This window comes from Buteo buteo, chromosome 13 (assembly GCF_964188355.1).
Source record: "Buteo buteo chromosome 13, bButBut1.hap1.1, whole genome shotgun sequence".
Taxonomy (NCBI): domain Eukaryota; kingdom Metazoa; phylum Chordata; class Aves; order Accipitriformes; family Accipitridae; genus Buteo; species Buteo buteo.
In genome coordinates, this window is record NC_134183.1 from 32,300,817 (window position 1) to 32,320,083 (window position 19,267).

The window sequence follows — 19,267 nt, forward strand, 5'->3', positions numbered from 1 at the left end:
GAAAAAAGTCCTAGGGTAATAACATTCAAGTTTTGGTGTTTTATTAAAGAGTTTATCATCAAAAGTACTGCTTGTATTTTATAAGTCTTACTTTACTGGAGTAGTAACCATGATGGTTTTATTCACTGGTTTGTCTGTTCATTTATGGACACAGTTATAACTGTGATGAATGGAATTGCCTGCAAGTTAATTTGGCCTATTATCTTTATTTCTAAATTTATAGTTACCACGGGAGGAAAAAAAAAAAGCACTTGCCAGTAATATAGAAAGCTCAGTAAGAACTGATGATTGGTAGCAGCCAAAATATTAGGGTGCAGAAAGAACCTACTGGAAAACCCTCCTCTCTAATACTATTCATCATTGTTTTTTCTCTATCCTGAAAAGGAAGGAATAAAAAAATCAGTAAGAATAAAATTAAAATTACTAGGCCATATATATTATTACTCTAATAAGCAAAGATATCTTTCTGTCTTGAGTTTGAAAAAAGGGACCCTTTGATTTAGACTAGAGAGTAGGAAAAGGCAAAAGGTAAGTAATAGAGGATATGAATTGAACTTTTAGAAAAATTATATCAAGAATCCCTTTTTACTTCTTGTCCTGAGACAAGAAAAAATGGAGTTTGAAAGAATAGAGAACAGAGCAATTATGTATTATTTTTAATTCTTTTATGAAAATCATAAGTGATCTGTAGAATTCATTGCCACCAGACATGATCAAAATCATTAATTTAATGGGATTCAGAACTGGATTTTATTTTTACATGGATAACACACACTTCTATAATCTTACTAACAGTAACTTTAATTTCCCTGCCATATTATAAACCCATGTCTAACAGAAGAGTGTTTAGAAGAAATGTCTTCTAGAAAGAGTTTACTCTTACTAACATCCAAGGGTAAGGCAGCTGTGGTAACACAGGCAGTGCACCCTATAAAGTCTATAGGGCTGGTGGAGGAAAATAAAATCTATGCGACTCTGCATCTGCACTCTTTATGAGAAGACTAAAAACAAAAAAGTAGGTAAAAAATGATGGCATATGGATGACCATAGCCTACACCGTATTTACCAAAATAACCTACAGCATTACCTGAAGAATGTCAGCATGCCGTGAATCCTCACCTACTGGTTCTGCCTTCTATCAAAATTTATGTTCCACTGTGCCAACTAGTCCCATGCTTCAGTAAGACACAATCAAGCAGCTTTTCCAGGAATAGTTTGGTCCTTCATGTACACTGGTTCCTATCTCTTATTTTCTTCTCAAGGCTACTGTCTCAACTCTAAATAAAAGAAACAAAATAAAAATACTGATTGGAAGTTTCAGTATGTTTCTTAAATTCATAACTTCCCTAGAAACCATTGATGTGATTTTGCATAGAAAATAAAAATACTTTGACTTTTTCACATTATATTTAAAAATAATACAGTAAGGTTTAAATTAGTTATTTAATGTTAAAAATTAAACACTTTTTGTCCTAGCATTACTGAATAATAATTTTTTTATGATTTAAATACCACAGAATATCTTAAATATGTTTTCTGATAGATCTGGGGCAGCAAATCCCTTCTGGACATTTATCTCTGAAATTACATTGAGAGGAATAAACAGCTGTCGGGAATATAAATGCTAACTCATCAGAATGCTGACTCAGTGCTGAAGAAATCAAAATATGTTCATACACTGCAGAGGTAACATGTCATATACCACCTAGTCATATTTTATGTTGGACAACCATAAAACCAGTTGAACTAAAATGCTGGAAGAACACTAGGGAGTAGAAATCAAATTATAAATAGGGAAAATTTTAAGGTCCTTGTAAAGACCTGCTGTATGACTGAAAAAATAGTAAACATCAAAGTCAGGATTTGTTAATCTGTCACCTTCAGTGGTAACAAACCTACTCTTTAACAAGGATTATCTCTTGAAACATCACATGATTAAAGGCCCACTTCTGCTTTCCTTGCAGTTAATAGAATTTATTAATTTTGTGGAAGCAGGATTTAGCAATGAATGAACTGGACAATCATTCTGCAATGCCATGTTTGTGCTAAGTGTCCCATTAGAGACATTGGTCCAATTTTGTCACTAAATATGAGTTGAATGCTAGTGACTTTTTGTACTAAGAGTTCTTAAGGGTGGAAATTTGTTGCAGGAAAAAATTATTGTATTTTACTAAATTATCTGATGTTCTGCCAAGAGATGTGAGAAGATTTTTTTTTCCAAGTAAGTATTGCTCTGGTAATAAATTCTCTTAGGAAAATAACTGCTATCTAGGCATTATTTCAGGACTTTTTATCCAGACTAAATTTATCTTTGATACCTTGGGTCAACTATTTTGACATCAGTTGAAGCTCTCTGCACTCTCTGGCGAAGATTTTGGCTCAGTCCAGAGTTTTGTCCAAGGAAGTAATGACCTGGACTAATAGCTTGCTGCACGTTTTCTGGTGGAACAAATTACCTCACATTTAATGCATTTCTTGCTTAATACTCCAAAATCGTATATACGTGTGAATGTATGTGCATATATTCCTAAAAAGATTTCTACAGTTGCTGATTTTCCCTTTCATATTTCTTTACTGATCTGCATCTAACTCTTGAGCCAGACAGATCCCTTAGAATTCAACCTATAACTTATAAAAGGATAAGTGCCTAGTCCTCTGGATATATGCTCTGCCATAGGTCCTGCAGCAATGCTGCAAAGGAAGAATTTGCTTTTCAAAAGTATGACCCTGGGCATTACTCAGCAATGATGGCTGTCAAATGGAAAGAGCAAAAGACAGCAAGAAGATTTCTTTTGAAATATGACATTAAAGAGTCTTCCCACTGAAAAAAACCCCACCCCTCTGCTAAAAGAGAATTTAAATGCAGAAAATCTTAAGCACTTCATACAATGAAACCTTTCTAAAGATAAATGATGATAGAATACAGGTTTATTTCTTAAAGAAATCAAAATATTCATAAAGACATACTAAAGCATAGAAGCATAGACTTCCATTTTTAATTTTGTAACCTCAAGCTTAATTCCTTTATTCATTTCAACTCTTCAAGCTATCAGGATTTCTCGAGCCACAATCTTTCCAGGCAGCAGAATTTCTCTGCTGGGCTCCCTGATCCTGTGGCGTCTTTGTCATGCCTAAGTTATCATGCAGTTTCACAAGGGAGCCCCAGGTTCTGCAAAATCCAATCTAGAGGCATTGTTTTATTGCCCTAGGTAAAGTAGTCTTGTTTCGTAAACTCAGTGAAATTTGCCCTGTACTGGCATGTTAGGCCTTCTGGTTCCAAATCATCCAGCTGTTACTAATTTGTTATGTAGCTAGTATCTCTTTGTGCTGTATGATCTATGAGCAGCCAACTTTTCTGCATATTTTTATACATCAACATGCTTAATAACCTGTAACATTATAAAATACTCATGTAGATATTATAGAACAAGACTACAACTTGGACCTACTTAAGGCTTACCATAGCTTATTGGTTTTGGTTTGAGAAATTACTTAGTCAAGTATATTTCTGTTATTTAGTCCTTGGATATATTTTGTTAAAAATCTGTGATGCAACTTTTAGTTACTTTAAATAACTACCATATTGAAACTTTTGACTTGTGCTTAATATCTTTTGCCTCTTCATTAAAAAAAAAAAGCTGTACCTCCCTCCATATGATTTTTTTTCTTGCAATTATATTACATGAGAAGAATAAAAGGAACTTTTTCTTATTATACCCCTAGATACAGTATCTGTGATCTTGCCTCCTAAACTTCCTGGCTTATGAAAGATTTGGTGGCTTGGAAACATTGTTATCTCACCCAGACTTTCACATCTGGCACCAATATCAGCACAGATATAAAGAATCTGAAGCAATTTAACCTCTCGCTCTAATTCCAACTTCTGTTGAACAGCCTTTCTTCAGCTGTTCTACTTCCAAATTAGCTTAGGATTTCTGATGTCATGGTAGTTCTAATCCTTCTAGTTAGGGACATGTTATCCAGTGGCAGCCCTAGGACAAGATTTTTCACCTTAGCTGCATACATTCTTTCTGCAGAATTCAGAGAAAATGATGGGTTTATATGTTTATTTTGTATTAGCAATTTCATTTTCATTGCTGTTGTAACTATAGATGGCATAGTGGATTATTTCTGAAATGGGATTTTTACCTTGAGTAGTTCTGCCAAATAAAACTTCCATTTATCCAGACTTGGCCCATGGCTTCTGATTCTGTGGTTTAGCTTTCTTGTTTGTATTAACAGTAAGCTTTGGATTTGCTACCAATCTCAGAGAGACTTTGAAAGGCTCCTCTTCTCAGAGCTCTGAGTTATACAGTTCTCTTCCATCTTTCCTCCTGACTTTCTCCTGCTCCTTTAATCTACCTCTTGCAGTCATGAAACTATAGGAGTTTCATAAATTTTCCAGGTTTCCTAAACCTTCTCTTGTGAACTTTCTGTTCTGAATTTCACATTCTCATTTCAAGTTTATTCCCTATCCCTTTGGCAATCTACTCTCTCCTGGGAACATACACCTTGGGGAATTCCACCCCACACAAGAGCAGTTAGTGACAGCGTCTAGTCTCAGCTTCTGGCACTTCTGTTTGGGACTCTGGAGTTTGCAGTAATGAAGCCTGATTAAGTATGGTTGGAGCTATGTGATATTTCTCTGTGATAAAAACAAAGATTGAGCAACATTATTTGGGACCTGGTCCTCAAATAAATCTGGTGCTTAGATCTCTCCTTCTTTATAAGTGACTTGTCCTTAAATCCAATGAGTCTTTTAAACAGAAAATAGGGTTGATTCTCACCTAAGGTCTGAAACTAAATTTTTTGTGATAGCTCTCTTTATATCCAGCAAATAAAACTCTGTTTTAAATCAATATAAACTCTCTGAGTAATAAGAATTTTTAAGAGTGCCAGTGCCGCAGGATAATAAAAACCTGGCACAGAGACATTGCTGTCATGGAGAAACGTTAGGTTGTTGCATTAACTAATAACAATAGATGAATTAATCAGTTTGCTTGCTTTTCTTTGCTGCCAGCCTGGTAGACTGTGATTAAGTTCTCTATTGCTGGCCAGGTTGAGGGTTTTATTTTTGTCTTATTTGCTTATATGTCTATTTTTCTTTTGTCAATACAATCCTATTCTATTCTTAGGTCTCCATAGACATCTCCCTAATAAGTGTTACACTTGTGACAAAGAACAGTGTCGGAACAGCCACAGTCTCCCTTGGGAGGCATTTGATCATTCTTTTTATCTGGATCACTTAAAATCTTCAAAGACCAGCTGTACCTGGGTATTAATGCTCTTTCAGAACCATATGTTTCCCTGCTGCATAAAACCCATGTAAGGGGGACACTTACATAAAAATCTTGCTGCAAATTATTGCTGCGTGCTCCTTCTGTAAGGGATAAAGGATAAGGAACAAGCAGGAACACATGATTTTAATCAACCCATGGAAGACATAAGAAATCCTATAGGATATTTAAACATGGCTAGATCTTTCCCTTGCGTTCCTCCAACCCTCCCCCAAAGTAATGGTAAATACTGCCTGCAAATAACCTCTGTCTATTCAGCTATGTAGAAATATAGGCAGCTCTTTCAGAACTAGGCTCAGTTGGTTTTTGCTTGATGTGTTCCTCAGTTACGGAACTGAGAATGTTATATATTTATGATATCTGTTGCTACACACAGCATACAGACACATGATGGTTATCCGATAAAGGAAAATTGGATTATATATGCATCTATCCCACTCTGCGGCATTTTGAAACATATTCAACATATGGCTTTTGCCCATTGGCTTCCTCTACTTTAGACAAGCAAATATGCCATCATTATTAGTAGAGACATAGAAAAATAAAGGCAGTATGCAGCAGGCAGGCACAAGAGGATAATTTAAATTCAGTTTTGAAATTGTCTGATTTCTTGGGTTTGTTCATTCCTTTAATATCATTCTCCTATTCTTTATGTGAATTCCTTATAACTTTACCAATAGTTATTACTGAAACATAGGTAGGAGGATGTGTATTCCTTCTACAAACAAATGTGATAAAAGGAACAGTATCTTTATAAACCACCTGTAAACCTTATTCATACAAACAGAGCTCAATTATGTGTGTTTCCATTAATTATTCATAAGATTATGGAAAATTGGCATGTGCAAGCCAGGTGATGGAACTCCTCTTTTCTCTGGGTTAAAAATAATTATATGTACCACAGTAACTAGCAGTGTCTGGTAAATACAATGAAGTTATAGAATGAAGGAATAATATCTGGGGAGAGGTGAGTTTGCTTCTTCTGGTGGTTGGCTGTATGTCAAATGCACAGCACAATTTATGAGTAAGTTCAGCGCTGCTGCTAAACAAATGGAAGATAGCATTGTCACTCTGTGTAGGTGACAGAAGATTAATTTTGTTGTTTCTAGAACACTTCCAACAGACTGCAAAGAAAAATTTAGCTTATGATATTGGAGGGGGAAGCATCAAAAAAGGAAGCACATCAAAAGCTAGCAACAAACTCTCTGAAAATGTCTCAAGATGTTTCAACATTAGGCCTATAGAAGCAGCTAAGATAAAATCTACAGGGCTTTTACATGGGTCATTTCCTTACTAGCCTCTTTCTATTTAACGTTAGCCAGAGAATATGTGAAGAACAAGAACGTGTGTTCGAGGTGTCTTGATAAAAAATAGCAGAAAGTACTTTCTTTTTCTTCCATCTAGTGAAGACCAATTGAGTTCACAGGGCAAACAGCTGGTTGCTAGAATAAAGCATGCTAATGAGATTCAGAGAAACACAGACTGAGACAAAAGGTGATAAGAGTATGTACTGTAGGTTAGAAGAAGTGGAATAATTTTAAAATAATGTTATATATCAGAGCAGAAATGTTTGTCACTGGTGTATGTTAGGTGTGTTAACAGGTAAACGTTATTTGTACAGTACTATGACTATGCATTTGTAAAGAGAAAAGCAGTGTCTCTCAAACTGACATTCTTCATACTGTAAAAGACCTATGGCAAAGAAAATGCGAATTAAATCTTAAGATTTTATCAAGGGTCAGATAACTCTTGTAGCCAACTCCCCCAAAATTCTTCAGTCTCAAAGTTGGTGTTATTCAGCATTATACTCCTTCAGAGAGGCTTGTATAAATTTGAAGATGACAAAAACAGGAATGAGATTCTATGCATTATATTTAATTTAATTGTATTCACTCAGATTCTTAGCTATGACCTTGAATTTGGTTGTATTTGTAATATAATTCACCAGAGAGAAGCTGAGCTTCTGGAGCATCAGATTTGTCAGGAGATGTGAGATGTCTGCATCAAGTAGGATGAAAAGTAACTGAGAAATGACATTGGTACTATCCTGATTTTAAATCCATCAGAAGAATAAAATTCCTTGCAGCCAGAATAGAATCAGGGTGCTTATACAGAACTTTTCTTCCTTGCTACTGGACAACTCTATCCTGCTGCTACGCTGGATATTTTTTTTAGTGTGCTTTCCAACCATTGGGAATTGCTGGGATCAAAGTTGTGTAAGTCAGTTGAAAGTTTTATTCTGGTAGAATAGCACTACATGGTCAAAATTTACAAAAGTCAGTGGAAACTGAAGGTATTTAGTACAACATGGGATCAGATAAAAGATGCAGCACAATGCTAAGACAGATGCTTTCAGAAGTTGCAGTACAAGATATGATTTAAAAATAACATAGTTCACTTGAAGATGTGTTCACATGAAAATACAGGAAGGCAAGAGCAAAGCCTATTTCTGTTCCATTCACAGTGTAGCTACCACAGTAATAACATTCCATAAATGACCAAGACAGATGGTATGTATATTCTTTGCATAATAAGATAACCAGAAACTTATCTATTGAAAGGAGTGAATCCAATACAATGTGACCCACCTTAATCTTTGGCTTCAGGTTCAGAGGAAACCTCCCTCTAAACAGTTGCAGAGCTTGTGATTTATTGCTGCTGTCACAATGATGTGCACAGATCACCAGACTGAATGTGTTTTGCAGTGACTACTTGCAAGTGTTGGTATTTTTGCTTTGTTCCTACAAACACTATGTATTCTGTCTTCTACAAGGGTCTGTGCATTTTCTTTTAGTGTCAGTGTACTCTGGTACACATTCAAACTGTCAGTGCTGCAAAAGGGTATCTTCAGACACCATGAGGTCACTCACAATAAGTGGAACATCATCACTTTTGGCTACATGAGCAGATATGAAGCTTTATTTAATTATTTCCATTTGAATATTCACTGCTATTTATTTCTTCTGGTGTCTGGTCACTGCTTTATTCATTCTATTTGTTTGTCACTAAGGTCCAGGCAAAGTTTTGGAGGAGGAATATCACACTAGATTTGTGTGAGAAATCAGGTAATTTTCTTCAGAGAAATGCTCTGAGCTTCTGTAGAATTTGTATCTTTCACTAGGGAGTGAGATCAATGAATATGTGCTCTAGCTGCTTGGACAGTTGGCTTGAAGATAAATGCAGTGGGTTTAAGAGCACCCTTGCTCATTATCCATTAAGCAATGGTCTTTTTTGTGTGTTCTGGTTTTCAAATCTCAGTAGCGGTGCAGATGGTTCCGAGGAAGAGTTTGCACTACTGCAATAAAATGAACAGATTTGCAGAGATGTTTAGGGTGCCAGGAGAGATCTCTATTTATGGCTCTTTTAGTTAATCTTCAAAATTTGTCCTTTGTACATTATTGAGCAATTTTCACAGAATCAAAAAGTAGGGTTCTTTAACTAAAACTAAAATAATAAAAACTAGAGCTTTATTTTCATTTTTGTTGCATCCTCTCTTGCTGCTCCAAAGATTGGAGAGCCAATAAATAGCTCCCAAAAATCACAGTGCTGAGTAAGAACCAGACAGTTTCATAACTGCTTGGGTGCTCTTCACATGCAGATGGTAGGTAAATTGCTTGGCTGGCAAGAGAGCAAGTGAGTTCTCAAACCTGCTAGTGTGTAATGAGAAAAAAAGGTTGTGGGTTATTCCGAGAAGAGTAATTATACTGTTACTGTTAACATGGTGTATGCTGGCATTGTAGCAGTGCAGATAACAGCATGACAGATCTCAGGACAGATACTATCCAGGTCAGCTCCAGGAAAACACTCATTAGAAAAATTGCTTCCAACACTCACCAAAATGCATGGACTAAACTATGCTACCAGACCCTCACATGGTATAAAATGATGACTTCAGTGTGGCCTTGTTACTCTATGCCAGCAGAGTACACCTGACCCTAACAGGGACTTGTATTTTCTTTGGATGCTCCAAGCAAAAATGTTAAATAATAAGAGGCAAATAAGGGGCAAGGACAGGGAGTGTATTAAAATATAACTTCATTTCATATCTTTTGCTGATTCATTTTTGGAACATGTTAGGAAGTAGAAATATTTCAGTATTAGAGAGTACTAATGTGATGACCGATTTTAAGTTAGACGAATAAAATCTTGTACAACAGTATTGTACACCCTTCTATTATTTTAATGTCTAAAAACAACAAAGAGAAGCTGAACTGATCAGGAAAATGTTATATAAACTGCCATAACAGCAAACGGTGATTTAAATCTATTTACCTTACCAGACAAAATCTTAGCAGTGCATTATTTACTTTACCTTATTCTTTAGCTTAAAACCAACCAACCAAAACACACCACATCCCACAACACAACCCCCAAACTTTGTGCTCTGTGTTAAGGGAAGAACAGTAATTTGTTTATTTCTCCCCTTCTTCCCTTTTGCTATTCATCTGTTTTCTCCAGGATGTAAGGCCTTATGCAATTTGATAGTGTAATATCAGGAATGCCATAAAGGCAGTTTTATTTTTATACTGGGGCAATTAAAAAAAATTGGTCTACTCACAGCAAATTTGGAGCCAGATCATCTATGCCAAAAGTAGCAATAACTGCAGTGTATAAGAGAAGCTAGAATTGATTGTGTCTTCTCTGAAGCAGAGGACAGAAAATTGCTTATTTGTTATAAAAATCTGGTTTGTAGCAAGATTGTTGATCTGCACATGAATTTTTATCATTTATAAATAACTTACTGGAGTCTGGAAAATTCTTGACACCAGTGAGTAAAAGAAGATAGAAGACTGGAAATCCCTTATGTAGTCAATGAAGTAAAAAAATCCATGTTTGATATTCAAGAATACCTGTACCTGGAATGAACAGATCTGTTCTTCATTTTGTATTAGATGGTCTTGAAGGAAACTAAGGAGAAAAAATGTTTTATATGCTTAATTTCCATATTCCTGAAAGAATGTCATCCAGCTGTTGATTATTTTAATGACATACTTAAAATTTTAATCACATTGTTTTATGAAAAATATTTTATATTAATTTGGACCAATATTTTCAAAGTTGAACAAGAATTTGGGATAACCAGTCAAACATATAATGTATTGTCTGAAGTTAGACTCTCAGAAATTGAAATGTTTTTTAAACTTTGGTTCAGGAGTTCCTTTAAGCTGATTTTTACATCTCTCACATTATATATATGTATATTCATATATATCTGCTCCCCCGCCCCGACATACACACTTGATGGGAGGGCTTTATCTCCCTGGAATGTTACAAATGCTACCCCTGCTGTTTTCTTTAAAAATTCAGTGACTAAAAGACTGGATCTTGCAGATTCTTAACAGTATGAATAGCTTTTGCTCTTGAAAATAGTCATATTGGATTTTTGAAAATTTTGTAGTTGCAAACTGTAACCCACTACCGTATTTTGAATCTAACCAAATGTCTCCAGTAGGATAGGATACCATGTCACTAGGGTATGGCATGTGCTAATTACTGATGAAAGCAAAAGTGACATCATAGGAAACAATCCTTCAACCTGTTGTGTTCAAGCTGATTCTTTCACCAGGTGTAGTCCCAGATACTCACAAAAATAGTTCCCTACAGCATCAAAGCTTTTGTTATTAGGTTCAGCTATCATTTTTGGTTAGCTTTTCATTTTTTAATTCCTATCTGCTAGGTTTACTGTGTGTATCTTAAGTTTTATGATCCATCAGGATGTTACAAGAGACAGGTATATAATAACAGTATAATCACTTGGGAAACAGATCTGCAATCTGCACCAAAATTTCATGTAGGTTTCCCTATGCTGGAATTACAGGAACTTTTGGTATATATTAATATTGATATATAGAGACCATTTATAGGCTTAAACCCATAAATTCATATTTGATTCCTTCATCCACGTTGCAAAAGGCTTGTTTATCACTATTTCATCATTTATATTCTTTGTTTTCTTTTTATCTTTTATTATTCAGACAGGACAATGAAATGAGTAGCTTGTAGTCCTTTAGTTTTCTTCTGTTTGCATTTCGTTCCACTTCTCTCTGCCCCAGACAAGAGTAATACTTGACTATTACTAACCCTTCTGGGTTGAATTGTTTGATTAATGTTTTGTCAACACCCCCCCCCCCCCCCAAATCTGATTAAAATCAGGCTTAGTGTGATTTTAAAAAATTTGAATAATTAGCATAAACAATATCCCTGTAATGAGCTCCACTAACATTTTTGTGTTCTTTTCACAGTAGATTACTGTATACTTGCCTTTAATTACAGTAAATCCTATTACATTAATTTTCATGGTACTGGTAATCTGATTAAAATAGTATAGCATTAACAGTCATATACATTGTAACGAGAACAGTTTTCTTCCTGAAAGTGAAAAATGGTTTTCATATTTGTAGCAAGTGTGCAAATATACAATTAGACATATAAAGCAGTCTTCAACTAGGATTCTGAACAATTTCAACACATTCATGAAACATTCAGCTAGCCTTCAGGACTTTGTATCTCATGGATGTGGAAACATTCCTATCAGCCTTTAATCAAAGATGTTAATGAAGCTAAATAAGGGTCTGAATTACTACTAATTTATAAAATTAGGCATGTGTGCAATTTTTGGCAGGAGAAGCTCCTTAAATTTTAGTAATACTCTCTCTCATTTTGATCTATTTATCCTGATGCATACAGCTACCATGTACAGAACTCACTAGTCAACTGAAAAAAAAAAAAAAAAAAAGAAAGGAAATGTAAGGAAGTAATTTTTCTAGACAATTGAGTACAGTTTTATGAATTGGTCCTCATTCCCAATTTTTCACAGTGGTTCTAACACATCTACCACAACAGTTCAGATATACATATTTTTTTCCTCAGTCTCCTATATTCTAAATTTTTGTTTTTTGGAATTCTACACCCTTGCTTCAGGGAACCATGGTTATCCCCTGCTTTTCATAATCTTCTCTTCTCTTTTAAATATTGTGTGCTTGGAGGCTTCCCCATCAGGCATCACATCTGAAAATGAAAGCTATTAGCAACTCTGCATCCCAGAATGATAGCAAGGTCTGGTCACACCTCACCTCAGAGTTACATACTCTCACAATTCTAGCAATATGCAGTTAGCAAGACTAATTAATTAGATCTTTGTGTACTGAGATTGTGATGTGTTGCAGATGACAATCTATTTCTTAGAATCTTTTCTGGGAAGTGATGTTACTTATGCTTCTTTTTCTTTTGCATCTCACATTGAAATTGTATGCTTGGTGATTTCTTCCCTCCAGTAGTTTTCTACATGAATAAGCCATATCAGAGAGCAGTCATGGAATTCATGCATATGCTTATTTTTTTTCTACATTAAGCTTATTTTATCCTGTGAGAGGGTAATGCTTGTCAGGCATAATGTGATATTTGGATAATTTTGACTTAAGGTGTTTTTTGTTTTTTGTTTTTTTTAAGAGTAAAATCTTAGAATTACAAGTTTGCAAGAAATGGGTAAATGTGAAAGTACTGAATAGTGGCAGTACAAGTCCACTTTGTTCTAGACTGAATTCCTCACTTTAATAGTATTATTTCTGCAGTAACCTAAAATTTTATAGTAATAGTATAAAGCAGCTCCACATCAGACCTGGTAGAACAGCACTAAAACTATTTGTACAAGAAGTCATTACTAAATAGCCCTGACTGTAGTGAAACAGGGATACTTGCTTGCAAGTTCCTTGTAAATATTTCAATTGCTTAATCTAGCAAACCCTTTCTTCTTGAATAATCCATTGTCAAATAAAGGTTATTTATTCTGTGAAGATCTTCTTCTTCTTCTGAGGAAACAGGCTGAACATTCTCTCCTTCCAAAGTAAAATCATTTACTTCTCTTTATTTTGGCAGCTCAAATGAATGACCAGGATAAACTGTTTCAGAAAATGCAAGTTAGTTCTAAATGACTCTCAGTTTATTACCATACCCACTTAGACCCATAGTTTTCTGCCACCAGTCAACCTAGCCTGTCATGAAGACACTTCGAAGAAATTCCCCTTTTGTAGATGGTCAATTGTGCAGTAAAGTGTGGTAGGAAAATTCCTCCGAGTGTTTTTGTCTGTTTTTTATGATAGTACTGTATGTATCTTTATAGATCTTCACATAACGTGGAGTTTATGGAAGAAACAGTAACAGACCAGAAAAAGGCTTTGCATTATATACAATAAATACATTAATGTCAGTATAGAAAAGCCCTAGTAGATCAGAAAAAGTCACAGAATTATGTATTGTAAATGCATAGATAGGAAACACATAAAAAACACACACATTTTTCTTACTTTTGAGGAGGGAGAAAAGATCCCTTGGAGTCACTGCATCTGACATACTTGCAGATTCTAAGGAACTCTTTTGCCTTTGACAGGTGTGATACCTTTCGTTTTCTTTCTGGAAAGAAAATGGGAGATGTATGAAGCTTACACATGACACTGAAATGACAAGAAAGTCTGTTTCAGTAGCTTTCTTGCCTGCAGGATCTGCATTAATGCTTTTAGTTAACATAAATCTTTATTAATATTATGATTATAATTGACTAACTGTACAAATTAACAGAATAAAACATTACTAACAACTACTGCAGAAAAAAAACTCTCTTTAGTAAACAGGAGGATTTAGATTAAATTGGAGTAGAGATGGAGATCAGTCATCTAATGTCATGTTTTAGTGTCAGTGTTGTATCAATCTCTGGAATGTTGCCACTTTACCAACTGAACTGTGTAATAAAAAGTTCTCAAATCATCTTAAATACCACAGAAGCACAGAATATGACATGTGTATCAAGATGATTTTGTCAGTCACTGGAGTAAAAGCCAGCAAGGGGAACAGGTATATCCTAAGAATAAACTAAATGTTAATTCTTCAGCACACACAGTAGCACAGCATTGAGAACTCTATGGAATGGACAATGTAATGTTACAAAAAGTCTCTGTTATATGCAGAGTAAAGCCAAAATTAAGACTATTCTAAAATGCAAATAAAAGATGCTATTTAATATGCCATCAAAACAGCAACAAGTTTATTTAATGTTTGCTTTAGTTCTGATACAATTTTGACAACCTAAAAATGAACATAATCGAAGGCTCAAAATGTGTCATTAAGGCCTAATCCACCCTCAAAAGTTGCTGATGTGGCCATTACAGTCTTAATAAAGATGCCATTTATTCTGGTAAGATTATTTTCTTCTTTTTGCCAGACAGTTTAGCTTATACAGATTTGCTGAACAAAATAAGCTACATCAGCAAAAAAGAGTATTTTTGCTTGTTCACCAGCACAGCTATGCCACTTAGAGGTGTGGTTTCTTTTTCCTCACATTACTGCAGAAAAACTACATTATCTGAAGTAACTTAAGCATAGCCAAGACTTTTAAAAGTGCATTTCTGTAATGTCTCCAAAGAGTCTTTTGAGTCAGATCTAAATTTCTCCTCCTTCTCTGAGCTCAGTCAAGACTGAGTCACACAGGTGAAAGTTTGAAAAGGATGCACCTAGTGACAACTGGCACTACAGGGAGGTGTGATGGGCTAGTGATAAAGGAAAGCAAGATAAGGTTCCACAACCCTGTTCTACTGACAGGCTAACTGAAATCAAATCTAAAATCAGATTAAATAGATAATGCTGTAAAATCTTGCTTCGCATTACCTGAAATTTCATATATATTCTAACAATATTAAGACTAAAAAAAATGAGGCACAACTTAGGATGAAAATAGTTTTACGACACAATTACACTCCCTTATTCTTAGCTCCCAATGTATGACTCCCTCAGTCGCATCCTCTAAGTTGCAGCCAGTCAGTCCCCACTGCTGACAACAGCCTACTCTCCACCTAAAAACACCAAGGCATGGGCCAAGATTAGATCACACACGCTGGCATTAAACTCTGCCTTCTCAGTGTCAGTCCATCCACCCATCTTCTAGATATATCACTGTCCTAGTATAAACATACTATCATGAGCAGAGTTTGTGCCAACCACATATCCATTCAAGTGCATAAGTCATACGTAATATTGTAACTGTCTGAAAGAGCGGTCTGTTATTCTGAGCCAAGAAGTGCATTGGAAGGTCATTCTGGGGACAGGCTTCAGAAGTGGCAAGGCCATCAGGGACTGCAAGCAACAGATAGATTATAGGGCTTGTTCTGAGGTAAAGTCTGCAGTTAAGTTACCTCAGCAAAAAAAATAATTAAGAAATTAGTATGGTTCTGCCTGATTTTGTACTGAAAAAACTATGAAACAACTATATTACCTGAAGTAATCTAACAGGAATTAAATTGTTTTTAAGATGCACGCTACGTTCAAAAAAATGCAAGCAGTTTTCAGCTTTCTGTAGTGGAAGAGAGTGTATCTTGTCAGACAGAATGAGTTTGCATTGAGAAGAGCAAATATGATCAGACTGCCTCTCTTGAAAGGATATCTACCATATAAATTTTGGATGTAGCTCAGCTAATGGGTCCACACAGGCCTCAGAGCTAACAGTGGGATGTCCAGATGCTTACCCTAATCTGGAAGCTGCTGATTGACTCCTGTTAAAAATAGGCTGCTCATCTAAAAGGCAAGAAAGACAGGATCTTTTTAGTATTTCAGCTATATAAAACATAGGCGCTTAAAGTATGATATTCTGAAAGGCAATATAGAATGGAGCAATACTAAGAAGGAACAGGTAAGAGAGAAACAGAAATAATGCCAATTAAAATTAGAGGATAAAATTTCTTCATTAATATCCATTTTTTGTCTCTGTAATGCACACCAAGAAGGAAGATGATATGTAAAACGTATAAAACAAGTTAATTTGTTAGTACCAGATTGATAGAGCACAATCATTGAAAACTGTAGAGCTAAATCTGGAATAACTAATTATTTTGCAAATTTAAATAGATTTAGGAATTCCTATTGAATTAAGAATAGAAATCACATTACAGACTTTTAAAGAAGTTGAATAAGGATTTGAATATACAGCCAGCCCTCATTGTAAGTCTTTATGCAAGGTATTGTTGGCACATTTCTTGACTCTTTTGTATATAGATACTTAAAATAAATTTATGTCCTAAACCTGCCAATGTAAAAATTAAGAGCTACGTTTTGGGACTCTCTAATACAAAGTCCTTTCACAACGCAAAGAACTGTGAAAGCTTACCTGCTTCTTCCAGGTTTATCAGCTTTCAAATAAACTTTGCTTCCCTTGTATCCTTAGATTGTCTTATCGATGAAATTTCTACCACTACAACCAGACTAAGACTAGATTTTTCTTTCAAGAATTTCTATACGAGATAAGAATAACACATATTTTTCTGACAGGTGTAACATTCAAATTGAAATGTGACATTCGAATTAATATAGTCTCATAATTCTTTTAGTCAGCATCCCCTACCATTTCAAGGTGTAAATGATTTTCTTAGTAGGATTGCACAAGTGTAAATGAATATTTCAATTACAATGTAGCTAGCATTCTAATGATAGTGAGAATAAAAGCCAGCCCACACTTACTCTCTTATAACTTGTGTGGGCAACAAGTGTTTTTTCAGTCAGCTAATGATGACTATATACACAGAAGGATAAAGCAATGTGTTGGTTTTACAGTTTTTGTTTTTAAGGCAAAGAAAGATCTCTACAGGTTTTCAAACTGAATTGATGGTCTACCGAAGATACAGACTTTCCAGTTAGTGTACTACTAGCACTGTTCAAGTACAAAAATTAATTCCTCCTCCTTGACCTTCCTAATCATTTCAAGTTAGCCATCCATCATCGCTTTTAACGCTTGCTCTCTCTGAAGGCAAAGAACCCATTAACAGTATCTTGAAAGCTGTAGACGTACAGGTTCATACTGGGCATCGAGTTGCCATTTGATTTTTTTAATTGTTTGTATCACAGAATTTCAGGACATTTGTATACTTCTCAGATTTCTTGGCTGAAAATGCAAAGCCATCCGTCTCATTAACTACAGTAATACAACTATTCTGTTTCTAATGAAAATCTGCTGTGCTTACAAGTAATATATTTATCTTCTCTGCTTCCTGCGTAATGAAGAGGCCTAGGTAGAACGTAGCCTACTACAGTCTGGAGGTATATATTACACACAACAAAAGAAGAAAAATAATGACTGAAATGCTCATCTTTGAGCCATAAAGTGACAATGCTGTTCACAGTATTTTTCCTAGCTGACAGTGTCACCTTAGGACCTCAACTCGGGGTAAGTATTGCAATTCATACTATTTACATCACAGCACCTTAATGAAAAGTTGTCACTTCAGCATGGATTTGTTCATATCTGCATTCTGCAAAGTATCTACATACTTAAACAGGGTATCTCTAGCCAAAGTATTTCCCACCACTATTGATTAACGTGTCAGCTAAGTGCTACCCTTCACTTCAGGGATGTTTGCGCTGAGGAGGGTCTCTGATCATATTGCACCGTGTTTTAGAATTAATTCCAAAAGCACTTGTCAAACGCCATGGTCTTCTGCCGCTCTTAGTGCGGAGCTTGAGGAGGAAGGCACAAAACAATTAAAGTTGTAATGATAATTGTGTCACACCTCAGGCCGCTACAGTTACATGCTCGGCTAGTTTCGCTAAAGTATCCTGAAGGTGGGCACCCCTCTAAAAACATTTAATACTTTTAGTTTGACTTAGACACCATCTGATTCTCAAGCACGCTTCGGCTGCTTTCCTCAGATGGAAATAAATAGAAAAGAGGGGGAGGGGAGATGGGACGTCTCCTCTGTGGCCTCACCAGGCTTTTCAGAGGAGCCTCCCCATGCCCGTGCCCGGGGTGGTGCAGGGGGGCGTGCCGCGGCGGGAGCTGCCCTCCAGCCGCCTCACACGCCGCCTTTCCTGAGGGAACCTTGGCGGGAAGCGCGGCTGCTGCTGCTGCGCTGTCCCGCCGGCCCGCCCGCCTCCGCACCTCACCTCACCGTTACTTTCAGCTTCACCCTCAACTCACCCTCGCCTCGCCTCGCCTCACCCCCACCCTGCTGCTGACCCTCCTGCTCACCTTCGCCCTCACCGCCTCCGCAGGGCCGCCCCAGCAGGTGGTGAGGCGTTTGCCTCCGTAGCGTGGTTACCACTAACCCACAGCCGACATTGTTAGCCGGGGGGGGGGGAAGAGGTGACTAAAATAACATGGGGTTATTCTAGGCGCTAATGGGATTAGAGGCGAGGCGAGCGAGGCGCCGGGGAGAGGGCACGGCCGCGCGGCAGCCGGGCTGCGGCATGGCGCCCCTCTGATGGCGGGAGGGTAGAGCAGCAGCTGCGCCACATGGGCGGGGGCGGGATACCCCAGGTAATTGGGGAGGGGAGAGGAGAGGAGAGGAGCGGGGCGGGCGCGCCCCGGTAGCCGGGAGGGGGCAGAGATGGCGGGGAAGGCCCGCTTGCCCAGGGGGGAAGGGTAGGAGCGGGCCCGCCGGCGGCCCGGCCTGTGGGGCTGAGGGAGCGGGGGGGGGGGGGGGGAGAGGCCGAGGGCCTAGCGAGGGGAGGAGGCGGCCGCCGGGAGACTGCCCAGGTGAGGAGGAAGCAGAGCGGGGGGCGAGCGGCCTGGTCAGGGGCAGGTGCGGGGAGCGCGGCAGGGCGCGGAGGAGGGGGAGCCCCGCAGCAAGGTGGAGGCGCGGCTGCGAGTCCGGGGGGAAGAGCGCGAGGTGCGGGGGGCTGAGAGAAAGGGAGTGCGACAGCGGGAGGAGAGGAGGAGGAGGAGGAGGAGAGGAGCGTGGGCCCGGGGGAGGGCAGAGCGCGGCGGGAGGCGGAGGAGAGCGTCAGCTGGAGCAGGGATAGCGGGAGCGCGGCGGGAGGTGGAGGAGGAGAGCGTCAGCTGGGGGCAGAGATAGAGGGAGTGCGGCAGGAGGAGGAGGAGAGCGTGAGCCGGGGGGGCAGAGAGAGAGGGAGCGCGGCAGGAGGAGGAGGAGGAGGAGGGGAAGAAGCGCGACGCAGGGACGGCAGATGCCTGGAAATAAAAATTTGATGATTGC

General features: G+C 37.7%; 1 long non-coding RNA gene across 1 annotated transcript; it reads right to left on the minus strand.

Moving 5' to 3' along the window:
* Positions 1 to 1,157: 1,157 nt before the first annotated feature.
* On the minus strand, positions 1,158 to 15,859 carry LOC142038524 (uncharacterized). The gene is made up of 3 exons (XR_012652588.1): positions 15,809 to 15,859; positions 13,601 to 13,706; positions 1,158 to 1,277 (listed from the first exon to the last, which is right to left on the minus strand). It is a non-coding gene; the product is annotated as an uncharacterized LOC142038524 (long non-coding RNA).
* Positions 15,860 to 19,267: the final 3,408 nt, after the last annotated feature.